A 5,058-nucleotide genomic window follows, 5' to 3' on the forward strand; every position below is an offset into this window, starting at 1 on the left:
GCTACACCGTAGAGTGTGGGTCCCATATCATGGGGGTGTGCGCTAGGTATTGATGGAGGAGGTGCACAAATCCAGGTTTTCTATTCATCCTGGGGCGACGAAGATGTACAGGGATCTTTGTCTTGATTATTGTTGGCCATGCATGAAGAGGGACGTAGCTTGGTTTGTTGAGAGATGCCTGGCCTGCAGGAAGGTCAAGGTTGAGCACCAGAGGTCGCACGACAAGACGCAGCCATTGGAGGTCCCGTTGTGGAAATGGGAGGATATCACTATGGATTTTATCACAAAGCTTCCCAGGACTGCATGGGGAGTGGATTCGATTTGGGTTTTCGTGGATCGGTTGACCAAGAGTGCCCATTTCATACCGATCCAGGAGAGCATCTCGGCCGAGAAGTTGGTCGATATCTACATTCGAGAGGTAGTAGCTCGGCACGAAGTGCTAGTCTCAGTGATTTCGGACCGAGACATGCAGTTTACTTCCAGATTCTGGAAGAGGTTTCATGACGAGTTGGGTACTCGTCTACACTTTAGCACTGCTTTTCCCCCATAGATGGATGGTCAGAGTGAGCGGAGCATCCAGAATCTGGAGGACATGTTGCGGGCCTGTGTTTTAGACTTTGGAGGTATTTGGGATACTTACCTTCATGTGGCTGAGTTCTCTTATAATAACAGCTATCATGCGAGTATTGATTGTCCTCCTTTCGAGATGTTTTATGGGAGGAAGTGCAAGACCCCGATATACTGGGGTGAGATGGGTCAGAGGGTCATGGGGAGTACCGAAGTGGTACTCAAGACTACAAAGAGGATCCAACAAGTTTGGATCAGGCTTCAGACTACTCAGAGTCGGCAGAAAAGTTATGTCAACAAGCGTCGATCGGACCTGGAATTCCAGGTCGGGAATATGTTACTTCTGAAAGTGTCGTATGGAAGGGCATCATTCGATTCAGGAAGCAGGGCAAGCTGGGCCCCAGGTATATTGGACCTTTCAGGGTTGTAGCCCGAGTGGGCAAGGTGGCATATAGGATGGACCTACTAGCCGAAATCAGTCAGATTCATAGCACTTTTCACGTCTCCCAGTTACGAAAATGTATGGTAAACGATTCGGCAGTGGTGCCTTTGGAGGATATTCAAGTGGATGACAGCGTGAACTACATCGAGCGGCCAGTGGCGATCCTCGACAGGAAGTCGAAGGTTCTGAGGAACAAGAGGGTGGAGCTGGTAAAGGCACGGTGGAAGCACCGCAAGGGCTCGGAATGGACCTAGGAGCCGGAGGACGAGATGAGGGAGCACTACCCCGAGCATTTTCCGGACTCAGCAGCAGACTTCGAGAATGAAGTCTAAAATAAGTGGGGAGATTTGTAACACCCAATTCATGGTACGTATGTAAATTCAAGAAATTTTGCAATTTACTCTGGGACTCGACGACTTTGAGGTCCGACTCGTCGAGTAGACTCGTCATTAATCGGGGGTTTAAGAGACCTACTTAACGGGTTAGGAAACCGACTCGGCGAGTAGGAGTTGTCTGAGTGAAACCCTAAATTTGAGGGTTTGCACCCTATTTAAACACTTTATGAGGACTCCATCCCAACCTCCATCATCTCCATACCCTGTTCACGAAACCCTAAGCCTTATTTAAGTATTCTCGAGCTTTGTGGTGCCATTTTTGTGTGATTGAAGTTTGAGAAGGAGAAGGAAGCTTGTGAGATCAAGAGGAAGCAAGAAGATCCAGATTTTTGGGCACATTTCCAGCTTATTTGAGGTATAAAGCTGAAACCTTGGCTACTCATTGCTTATATCTTGATTTGGGGCTATTTTCTATATTTTTCTAAGTATTAATGAGGTTATATGCGGGATTAGGTGTAGAAGTGGGTTTGTGCTTTAGATCTGGAACCATTAAGGGTTCCCATGGCATAAAGGTGCCATCTTTATGGCCATGGGAGACCCATGCATCTTGTAGGCCTCTTTCTATGGCTTTTTGAGCCAAAGACCCCATGTATGTACATCAAGGTTGAAGCTTTACGTATAAAATGGACCCTAGGAGGCCAGATCTATGGTTTTGACACATTAATACCCATTATAATCGAATGTGTAGTTTTGGACATAGAGGGACTCGGCGAGTCAGGGTGAAATTTCCACCAAATCCTTTCTGTTTATGGACCAGTTGTTAAGATCAAAGGTTCCCCCAGTTGTTTAGGTTCATTAGGGGCCTGGAAATCATAAGACTCAGCGAGTGGATGAACAGACTCGGCAAGTTCAAGGCAATGTCCCAGCTACATGAAGACGGACTCGATGAGTCATAGACTGAACATCTTCTTATGGATGAAGATGAACTCGGCGAGTTCAAGGACAAACTTCGTGACTCGATTGAAGATTGTCCGATGTGTTGTTGAAGGCGAACTCGTCGAGCTCTTGCTAGACCCGATGAGTAGGGATGAGATTATGGCATTTTGGTGGATATAGGGACTCGACGAGTTGTCGGGCCAACTCGGTGAGTCGAGTCAACCAGATGTTGACTTTGACCAAAAGTTAACTTTGACCATGGATTTGACTTTGACATGGTTTGAGTGACGCTTGTAAGGGTTACGAGTATGAGTTGATAACTTAGAAGAGTTGTCATGTAGGGATTGAGGAGTCGAGGAGAGTCGATTTCTACACCGAGATCAATGCAGACACTACACGACTTCGAGGTCAGTTTCCTTCTAGTAGGGGTGGGTCTACGGCCACAATGCCGGCCCACAAGTGAGAGTGTTGGATAGATTATTTGTCTTTGTGATAATTATTTAGGATTGATATGTGACATGCTTACTGTGCTTGATATGATTAATGTGCTTGATATGATTATTGTGTTTAATATGTGTTAACAGTAGTAGGGGTGAAATAGTCCCCGAGTACCGGTTGAAAGATACCGAAGGGGAGGTTAATTTCCAGTTACCGGTTGAAAGATACTGAAGGGGAGGTTAGTTCCTAGTTTCCGGTTGAAAGATACCGAGGGGGAGTCCAGCTCCCGGATATACCTGACAGTTACCGGTTAAAAGATACCGAAGATTATGCATTATTTGGTATGGGTATAATGGGGGAACTCACTAAGCTTTGTGCTTATGGTTTTTAGTTTTGGTTTCAGGTACCTCTTCATCCAAGGGGAAGGAGCCGACGGCGTAGCAGCGCATCACACATACTCATGATTTCCGCAATGAGTTTTCTAGGATTGTACTCTAATTTATACTACTGTTCGATGTTTGTATTCTTAGACATATTCATGATGGTTTATGGAATGATATGATATTGACAATGTTTTAAGTAAACGATTTTATAAATTACCTAATTACAAACGAAATTTGGGATGTTACAACAACAATAAGGAATAAAGTAACAATCTTTACTCATACGGATTTTGCAATAAAACATGACAAACTAAATTAAACACCTATAAACAATCCAAATGGCAATTAATCCACAAATTCAATGATTCATCCAATCATAAACGGTTTAAACACCCAAATCAGAAAGTAAATGTATAAAACATCACATTAGAATGCTAATCATGGTCATAACAATGAACCAAATGATTTCTAGCATGAATCCGCTCTCAAGTCCTTCAGATATTCGCTCGTGTCAACTTAACGGCCTTCCAGCCTCCTTCTAGACCCTCATAACGGCTTCTTGGGGGTTTATAATCGTAGGAGTCGATATAGGGTTTAAGGTATATCATTTGGGCTAATTTGCAGCTCTATTTATAGGTTTCAGTGTCACCACGGCATGGTTGGATACCACCACTTTGTGGTCCTCATAGAAATCCCGTATTCTCCAAGTCAGCGTCAAGAATCGTGGCATTTCCTTTCACCATGTTGTGGTGGTGATCACCATGATGTGTTCATTAGGAATCATACTTTTATGAAAATACAAAAGTAGTATGAATTATGTGTTGTTTTCAAAACATTTTGAATCTCGTCAATCGGAGTTATGAGTCATTAGATATGTGTTGGGTCGTATTTTGTATTGCGTCTATTGGGCTCGTTAGCTAGTCTAATATGTTTCTCCGATATGGGCCTGTCCATCCGTGAGTTTTGTAGGGTTTAGTATATATAGGTGCTTGCATGCATCTTATAACAAAAGGACGATTAGTAACGATTAGAGATTTATTGTTCAGCAAGTTTATCGTTCTTGTTTTGTAACCCTAGAATCCTCTACAGCGGAAGTTCTTAGTCGAGCTCTGCTGAGGTTTGAGTAATCTAATCATTCAACACATCTTGATTCATACTTGGGTTATTTACTGTTTTTTATATTCTTCGCTTACCTGTTACAAAGATCTAATCGATCATTAAGTTAATTTATAACTTATCAATTGGTATCAGAGCAGGAGGCTGTGTAATTCATACACATCTTTTATGTGAAAGAGATTGCGATTAGGGTTATTCCGCATTAACTAATATTTATTGAGCCGTCATTCCATAATTGACGTAGCTCAGCATTTATTTGTGATTGCCTTAATATTATTCATTACAAGTCTGATCTTTCAAACAGGCTAAACGATCAAGCATGGACGAGTCACAATCAAATCCCATCAACATCTCAAACAACATTGGATCAACGACGAAGATTCCTATTCTTTACACCCAGGATTACGAAGTTTGGGCACATCACTTCGAAGATTATTTCATCGGATCTGAAGACAATGGATATCTTATTTGGGAAGCAATCGTATCTGGACCATTTGCTCATTCAGCAACGTCAAAAATCATTAAAACTCAGAAAGAGTATAATGATCTGTTAAAGGACGTAAAGGATGTTGCTCAAGACGAAAAGGAAAAGTTTCAGTGCAACATTAAAGCATTGAGACTGATTCGATTCGCTCTTCAATCCGATACATTCAGGCTAGTGAGTTCATGCAGCACTGCTAAAGAAATGTGGGATAGGCTGCGAGAGCTATATTCCACAGATGAAGATCTGGAGCATTCCATTCATACCTTACTTTTATCAGAGTTTGGCGAATTTAAGCAGAATCCCGATGAAACTGTTACTCAGACGTTCGATCGCTTCAATCATCTTCTTAGTAAGATA

Source organism: Lactuca serriola, chromosome 9, assembly GCF_051521515.1.
Source record: "Lactuca serriola cultivar US96UC23 chromosome 9, Lser_US96UC23_V15, whole genome shotgun sequence".
Lineage (NCBI taxonomy): Eukaryota > Viridiplantae > Streptophyta > Magnoliopsida > Asterales > Asteraceae > Lactuca > Lactuca serriola.